An 8,756-nucleotide genomic window follows, 5' to 3' on the forward strand; every position below is an offset into this window, starting at 1 on the left:
TTAGCACGGCACCTGCCACATCTTCACTTCTTGCCGCGCCTCAATCACACCAAGCCCATTCCCACCTCGTACCTTTCCTCTCACTGTCCTCTTCATTCGTCTCCCCTCTCAGTCTCTGCGTTATTCATTTTGGGTGTTCATTTGTTCATAATGAACACATCGCTCCTTAAAGCCCCAGTGGGTATCCCAGAGAGCAAGGTCATTCACTTCCCACAGCCACGGTGCAGCCGTCAAAGTCAGGAAATCAACACTGACGCATGATGGCCATCGGGTCCACCCGCAGACCCGATTTCCGTCTTGCTCACTGCCTCCACAGCGCCTTCTAACAAGTCCAGGGTCCAGTCTCGGGTTGTGCATTACATCTGAGGATCACACCATCCCCGTGCCCAGATCTTGGCTTCTGGTACTGACTGGCCACAGGAGCAGCGCAGGTACGTGATAAGCTTGGAACCCTTATGTCAGAAAGGAAGGACATGCTGCAAGAATCATGGGCACCCGTCAAAAAAAAAAAAAAAAGACACAGGAGGGGCACCTGGGTGGCTCAGTCAGTTAAGCGTCTGGCTTTGGCTCAGGTCATGATCTCACAGTCCGTGACTTCAAGCCTCGCGTCGGGCTCTGTGGTGACAGCTCAGAGCCTGGAGCCTGCTTCAGATTCCGTGCCTCCCTCTCTCTCTGTCCCTTCCCAACTAGTGCTCTGTGTCTCTCTCAAAAATAAAATACAAACACTAAAGGAAAAAAAAAAAAAGACACAGGAGCCAGCTAAACAGTGTCCTGTCCCAAATGGGGACAACTGAAGCATCCCAGTAAATGTACACTAACCAACAGTAGTCCTTGGGGTTCAAAAGGGTGCAGGAGTCTGTCCTGATTTAGATCAATAAGTGGGGCAGAAAGGGTAGCTGTATTTCAACCAGGGCAGCCTCGAGGTATCTCCCCACAAAATTCGTATGGTTTATTAACTAATGAATCAAAACACTTATTAACTTGGTAACGTCCTCTGTATCATACACACGTCTTTGTAAAACTGTATATGACTTTATATACAGAAACCCAGCGGCAGCACCTTCAACCAAGTGGTCAAAGTTAGCATCACCAGGAACAGGACAGATCAAGGTCCCGAGCTTCCTGAAACTATCCCTGAGAACACAGCATCGCTTCTCTGCCGTTCCTGCGCCGAGGGCACAAACCACAGGGAAGGGTCGGACAAATGGAACTCATGGAGGAGAAGTTATAAAGGAACTGGCCGGTGCATTTGAAAAAATGCAGGGGGGCAGCAAACAGCAAGGAGAGTGCGGAAGAGCTGTTCTTCGTCAACTGCCTGTCATCCTGAGAGCCGGCATCTGTTCTGCTCGCTGCCAAGTTCCTAGTGGCTGCAGCCGTGTCTGGCTTATAACACCTGCTCAGTTCATGTTTGTGGAATAAAGTCACTTTGGATGTGATGTGGGGCCTCTAATGGGCTCCGCATGGGGCTGGAAACTCTCCCCAGGGGGACCCTGTATCTGTTCAAAGTCCTAACAGCTTCCCTTCCAGAGTCACACTGAAGAACGGGGGGGGTGCGGGGGGGAGGAAGGGAAGGGTAGTGGTGGACCCAGGACGCTGGTGTCCTCTCAAAGCCCTGGCGACGCTGCCTCTGACATGTTCACACATGCCCACATGCCCATCTATGGCAGAGATGGCAAGGGTGTCACTTTAGCCGCGATTTTGAATACAGGGAAACAGAGAGGGCAAGATTTGCGTACCAGGTCACACAGCAGCAGGGCTGCGGTGGTTAAGGGAAGCCACCCGTGAGAGGGCAGCCCAAAACTTCGCATCGATGGCCATCCACGTTGCTATCTTTGATCTGTTTCAGGAGGCACATCCCGATGTGTGCATGTGTCTGCATATAACCACACACACACACACACACACACCCCAGCTGGCTTCATAGGGACATGCGGGGGGCTGCGTTTCAGGGGATATCACAGCCCCGGCGCAGTGACAGAAGAGTCTCCCTGAACATCACAAGGGATAGAGAGCAAAGATGCAGACAAATAAAAGAATTAAAAAGAACAATCGCCAAGTGCTCGGGCCAAGCACAAAGCAAGAAGTCATTTCACGGTCACACTTCAGCCATGGGATTCTGGACCCACTGAGTTGGCAGAAAAGCCCTGACTCGGCCGCCAACCCCAACAGGGATGCCGAGCACGGTGTGTCCGCCCTCCGCCAGGCTGTAGCCCAGCATCTGCACTGACGCTCAGCTCCAGGTCATGGCTGAGCAGAACTGAGACTGGAAAACAGTTTCCTTAGATCGAGCCAAAGATTTGTGTAAACACAACCCCTCTTGTCAAGTACTTACACTGTGCTTGGCACTGAGCTAAGGGCATTAGGAACATTACCTTATTGCATCTGCCTGAGAACCCTGCAGGATGGGCTGTTATTCTCGCTTTCCACCCAAGGGAACTGAGGCCAGGGAGGTCAAATAGCTTGCCCACCCGGTCCCAGAGCCAGCCAGGTCTGTTGCCCTCTGACCCCAACGTTCATTCCAGCATTATCAGTGCCTTCACCTTCTCCAAAGACTACAGAAAGGAGTGAATGAAATGAGCCAGGAAGAGCAGCCCCCGCCCCTCGCTTGTCAATTTCTTTTTTTTTTTTATGTTTTTTTTAAATTTATTTCTAGGAGACAGAGAGAGAGACAGCGTGAGGAGGGGAGGGTCAGAGAGAGAGGGAGTCACAGACTGAAACAGGCTCCAGGCTCTGAGCTGTCAGCACAGAGCCCGACGCGGGGCTCGAACCCACGAACCGCGAGATCATGACCTAAGCGAAAGTTGGACGCTTAACCGACTAAGCCACCCAGGCGCCCCAGTCAATTTCTAACATCAGCTGCCCAAGCAAAGAATCAGAAACAGCAGAAAAGGCTTAGGCCTTTTGTGGTCTGCAAATGCCCCACATGCCAGATGGGAAGCAGCAGCTTAAAAAACAAACAAACAAACAAACACCAAACTAACAGACAAAAAAGCCAGCGAAAGCCATATTAACAAAGATATGAAAGCCAGGACAAAGGAGGGGACAGTGCCCGACCACACCTGTTGGACTGTCCCTGCCGATCTGAAGCTTGTCTAGAGGATGATAACTGACACAGAGATAGCCTGAAAATCCCAGAGGGCCCAGAAAGTTTTTGCCTAAAGTTTCTGTCCCCTACACCCTAGAGGCTCATGATTCACTTAACAAACATACAACATCTACCACGTGCCAAGTTTCCCTGTGAACACTGCACTTTGACTTATTCGTTCAATACTCAACACTGTCCTACAAAGTAGGTACTCATTTTCAAATGAGGTAACCAGAGCACAGAAGGGTTAAGTGACCTGTCTGGGGCTGCAGAGCAGTGCCTGAACAGGGACCGTCAGGCTCTGGGGCCTCAGCTCTTAACCAACGATCTCTGTTTGGAAGCCACAGTCTTTAATGTTTTGGAGATTACGGATTCGTCTGAATATCTGATGCAAACTCCAAACCCTCCTTCTAGAAAAGTGCACGCATTCAATTTTGTATTCCGATTTAGCGGTTCGAAGCTCTCCCGCAGCTAAGGGCTCAGGTCAAAGGCCCCTCCTCTAGGCAATGGGCAGTGTTTAAGGGTCTTAGAGTCTTTGAATTAAAGTTTTTAAAAGTTTATTTTTGAGAGAGAGAGGGGGGCAGAGTGCGAGCAGGGGAGAGGCAGAGAGAGAGGGAGACACAGAATCTGAAGCAGGCTCCAGGCTCTGAGCTGTCAGCACAGAGCCCGATGTGGGGCTCGAACTCACAAACTATGAGATTATGACCTGAGTCAAAGTCGGATGCCCAACAAATTGAGCCACCCAAGTGCCCCTTAAGGGTCTTTGAACAGGGTTGTGGCAAGATTTCCCAAAGAGCTAGTCTGGGGCGCAGAGAATGATGGGGCAGGGGCGGGTGGTAAGGAGTTAGCGGCTGACATGAGTCACCTCATCTCTTTGCCACACTGCAGGCAGAATCTTTTTTTTTTTTAAGTTTATTTATTTTCGAGAGAGAAAGAGGGAGAGCGGGTGGGGGAGAGGCAGAGAGAGAGAGAGAGACAGAGAGAGGGAGAGAATCCCAAGCAGGCTTCACACTGTCAGCGTGGAGCCCCTACATGGGGATCGAACCCATAAACCATGAGATCATGACCTGAGCCGAAGTCAGATGCTTCACCGACTGAGCCCTTGGGCGCTCCTGGCAGAGTCATTTTAAAGTCAGAAACCAGGCCATGAACTGCTTGCTCAAGCCCTTCATTAGCCTCTGGCTCCCAAAGGGTGTCCTCACCCAGGGACAGGGGTGCCCGGGGTTCATGGCCCGTCCAACAGGAGCACCTCTGACTCAGCATTAGACCCAAGCCCGAGGGTGTAAACAGCCAACCCAAAAGGGTGTTCCCTGTGCGATTCCATTTATGTAACATTCTTGAAATGACAAAATTACAGAAACAGGGAGCAGATTCACGGTCGGCGGGTAGGAAGGGAGGTCCGTGTGGCTATAAAAGGGCAACACCGGGATCTTCGAATCGTGGCTGCCGTGCTGGAGACAGAGACCTGCACATGGGGCAAAAGTGCGTAGAACTAAACACGCGCACGCACGCACGCGCACAAATGGGTACGTAAAACAGGTGCTCAGCGCATCGTATCAATGTCAGTATCCCGGTTAGGCTACTGTAGTTTGCAAGAGGGAAACTGACCCTACTATTTCTTACAACTGCGTGTGTGTCTACAATCACCTTAAAATAAAAAGTGTGAGAAAATGCGAAAACCAAAATCAAAACCAAAACCAAACAAACAAACCCTTAAGCCCCTGGATGATCTAGCCCATGACACGTCTACCATTCCCTCCTACCCCATCCCCATCCCCCACAAGCCTTTGGACCCCACTGGCCTTGACGCCCAGAAACCCCACCTACTGAGGAGTCCCCCTATTACTGTTCATCACAGCACCCTGTTAGTGTCTGTCACGTGCTCATCACCACCTCTGTTCATACCACCGAGGTTATACACGTGAATGTTTATTTCATTCCAGAACGTAGATGGCAAAGATCTCATGGCAAAAATGTTTTCAACTTCCCCAGATCAAAATGCACCATTAAAAAAAAAAAAAAAAGGCGGGACGCCAGGTGGCTCCATTGGTTGACTCTTGATTTCAGCTCAGGTCCTGATCCCAGGATTGTAGGATCGAGCCCTGTGTTGAGGTGCTGTGATGAGTGTGGAGCCTTTTTAAGATTCTCTCTCTCTCTGCCTCTACCTCTCCCCCCTCCCCGCCCCCTCAGATTAAAAAAAAAAAAAAGCAAGCAAAGACTAGAAAAAGATAACAATCTACATCGCAGACAGTTAATGGCCTTTGTATATAAAGAGACCTCACAAATCAGTAAGATTAACACCCCATCAAGAAAAACAGGCAAAGGGCCTAGATTATTCACCCAAGAAGTATTCCATGCTGGCAAAATATGAAACAGCCCCACTCATCTGCTAGTTCATAATGTACTGAATATAAAAGATCACCCATCACATTTAAATTATTTGTCTATATATGTACTGTTTGTTCCCCCAAACCCTGTGAGAATGCAAACCCATGAAGACAGAGGTTTATGGTCATTGCTTTGTCCCCAGGACCTGAATAGTGCCTGACAGATACACAGTAAGTGCTCAGTAAATACCCATTAAATGAGCAATGGGTTAAAATTCAAGAATAACTAATCCCATAATCTATTCTTAAGCATGGGGTGCCAAGCTTTTGCTCATGATGATTGCTATGCATACAACTCTGCAAGGTAGGTTAACACTGAACCCCCCATTTTACACAGGAGAGGAACTGGGGCACCGACAAGTTCCAGAGCTAGGATTTGAACCCAGGCAGCCTCACTCCAGAAGCCACAACCCTGACCCCTTGTATTTGCTGCCTCTTGAAACGCAATCCCTGCCACTCTCGGAGGTGGTGTGATGGCCAAAACTGAGGCCTAGAGACGGGCAAGTGACAAAGTCAAGGTCAGGGAGGTAGGAAGCAGCGCTTGGGGAAGAGGTCAGAAGCGCTCCCAGTGGGAGAACCCTCCAGCCGGCAGTGAAATGCACTCACCTCACTCTTTGTATCTGGGAGGAGGTGAGCGGCCAGTCTTGAAACGTCAAGGCCAGCGGCAGTCTGGCTGACCGAGCAGGCCCTTCTGGAGCCCATAAGGGTGCAAGGCCTCCCGCACCCCACTCTGCTTCCTTCTCTGACCGCAAACCGGCTGGCAGTGGGGGCTGGCCGGGCAGACAGGACGTGGCCAGTCCCATGATAAGCGCGTGTGAAGAGGAAGCCAATGACAGCGGGGGCTGCAGGGGGGCCTCCCTGGGGGGAGCCACCAGCCCCTGAGGCTCCACTGTTTTAAGCCAGCCGGGAGCTTCCTCTGGCCTCTGGGCCAGCTGGGCCAGCCTGGCAGGGAGCCAGGGCCACACTTCTCTCCCAGCGGCCGCCTTCCCAGAACTGCTGCCCAGCAGGGTTCCCGGAACCCACAGGCACGTCAGCGGCCCCGCCTGGCCAGTGAGGCAGGCCAGGCCGGGGCCCCAAGACCACAAGCAGGGGAGGGGAGGCAGCCTCCAACCGGGGGCTCCTCCTGCCCTACTACTGGGGGGCGAGAACCAGCCACCTGGGCCAGCCTAGCCCAGCAGGCTTCCCCGTGCACCTACTGCGTGCTCCCGGCCCTCGGTCCCTCGCCCGTGTGCATTCTCGCTGCAGGTGTTCTGGAGCGCCTACTATGCGCCAGCACCCGCAGATGCGGAAGAAGCCACTCACTTCTACCTTCCTCCCTTTGACAAGTACTTGAAAAGACAAGTCACTGGAGCTTTCTGAGCAGAGACGTGACAGGACGAGACCCTGGAACCACCTCTCCGGTTATGTGGTCTGCGGGGCCCATGGGGTCAGGGGCAGAGGCAGGGACTGTGAGGAGGCCAGCGCGCTGGTCCAGGCAGCAGGTGCCGGCAAGGGTCCGTAAGAGCAGGCTGGATTCTAGACCTGTCAAAGGTACAGCCAACGGCATACGCTGGCAGAACAGACTTTGGGGTGGGGGGGGGAGGGGGCGAGAGAAGAGAGGGAATCAGGGTCGAGAATGACTCTCGTTTGGCCTGAGCCACCAAAAGGGGATGGCATGGGGTGTGGGAGGGACCCATGCGGGAACATGTCTGCAGAGGGGCTGTGGGAACAGCATCAGGAAAGGCAGCCGTCAGGGAGGACCCACACGGGCCCTGAGGGTCAACTGTTCCTGGAGGGACTCCCCAGGGGAGGGCAGGGGCGGTGTGGTGTGTGCAGAGGAAGACCATCCCACGCAGGGGAGGCGCCGTGGGCTCCGTGAGGACAGGCCACGTCTCCTCCTCTGTAAGCAGAAGGCCAAGCCCAGCGGCCGGCGCAGCACACCCCCTCAATAAGCAACCACGCGCCTTCTAGTCTGTTCTACACTTGGGCAGTGCTCCCTCAGTGCCAGCCACTGCTCTCGGTGCCTGAAGTCCTTGCTACGAGGGGACTACAGTAACAAGCCCGTTTTTGATCCTGATGAGTCTCGGGAGAAGGAAAGAGATGGGGGAAGTGATGAGCAAAGAATGAGTGACTAGCAGGGGAGGGTGGAGGGCACGGCCCATCCCCCAGGCCGCAAGACCCGCCCTTGGCTGCAGGGACGGATAGAAGAAGAGGGCAACGGGGCACCGGACGTGACTGAGGCTGCGTCTGTCCCCAGGACAGCAGGGAGCCCCTGAAGGCTGTTAGGCAGGAGAGGGGCAGGTACACCTGCCACGAAGTGCACTCCACGTCGGGTGTGGAGAAGGGCTGTGGGTTCGAGACCGAGCTGGACAGGCTGGGGGGCGCGGTGGGTGCTGCTGGAGAAGGGGGGCAGGCCCAGCCCTGCATGGGAGGGGGGGCGAACTTGCTGATGGCAGGCAGTGGGTGCAGGAAGATCAGGCGCCCTCCCCATGCTGGGGACAGGGGGAGTTGAAGCAGGTGGTGGGCCCCTGGGGCGGGAGGGGGCATCCGGTCCAGGAGGCCGTATGTTCCACTGGCCTGGAGCTCAGCAGGTAGGCTGGGGCTGCAGACTGGCCTGAAGGTCACCAGCTGTGTCTGAAGCCCAGGGGGATGCGTCGTCTGAGGGGGACAGGAGGGGGCTGGAGGCCACGGACCTCCTTCACAAGACATGGCTGGGCCAGACCCGCTGGCGGGGGCAGCATCTTGGGGACAGGCTGGCCACGTTGTGGCAGCGTGGACACTCACGCTGACTGTGCATACACTGAATCCAGGCTGGCAATGGGGCCGCCGGGGAGGCCGGAAGGCACACCCATCCTCAGCAGGTCCTGGAGGCCCCGGGGAGGAGGCTGAGCCTCAGGGGTCAGGAACAGCCAGTGACGCCCGTCACTTGCAAGGCCATTTCTCTGCTTAGCCGACACCCCAGAGCCGACACAGTGGAGGGTCCACAGGCATCGCTCAACGCAGGGAGGCCCCTGAGCAGCCATCCCTCAGGAACGCAGGGACACAGCCCCACAAGCTGGAATTTTCCACCTCTCACAGCTAGATAAACACTGACCACCAATTCTGGCTCAGAATTTCCTTAAATACCTTAATGCAGGCAGCGATCTTGGCCACCCGGGGGGCACTGACCGCAGAATGCTGGTAATTGGGGCATTACCACGATGATGACATCTGGCCCCAAGATGCTGATTAGATTTGGGTTGTCTCAGGGACAGCCGTGGCTCCCAGCGGCCTGCTTCCTGAGGTCCGCAGAAGTCACCGTGATT

General features: G+C 54.2%; 1 protein-coding gene across 2 annotated transcripts in view; it reads right to left on the bottom strand.

The window, feature by feature from the left end:
• The window catches only part of IL4R (interleukin 4 receptor), a 27,631-nt gene extending 21,439 nt beyond the window's left edge, over nt 1-6,192 (bottom strand). Inside the window, exon 1 of one of the 2 annotated variants that reach the window (XM_077760461.1) lies at nt 6,079-6,192. The gene's annotated coding sequence lies outside the window, so the exon portion shown is untranslated. The remainder of the gene's footprint in view (nt 1-6,078) is intronic. The other variant, XM_077760462.1, reaches the window with a different exon arrangement.
• Between the last annotated feature and the right edge of the window lie 2,564 nt (nt 6,193-8,756).

Source organism: Crocuta crocuta, unplaced genomic scaffold, assembly GCF_008692635.1.
Source record: "Crocuta crocuta isolate KB4526 unplaced genomic scaffold, BGI_CrCroc_1.0 scaffold73, whole genome shotgun sequence".
Lineage (NCBI taxonomy): Eukaryota > Metazoa > Chordata > Mammalia > Carnivora > Hyaenidae > Crocuta > Crocuta crocuta.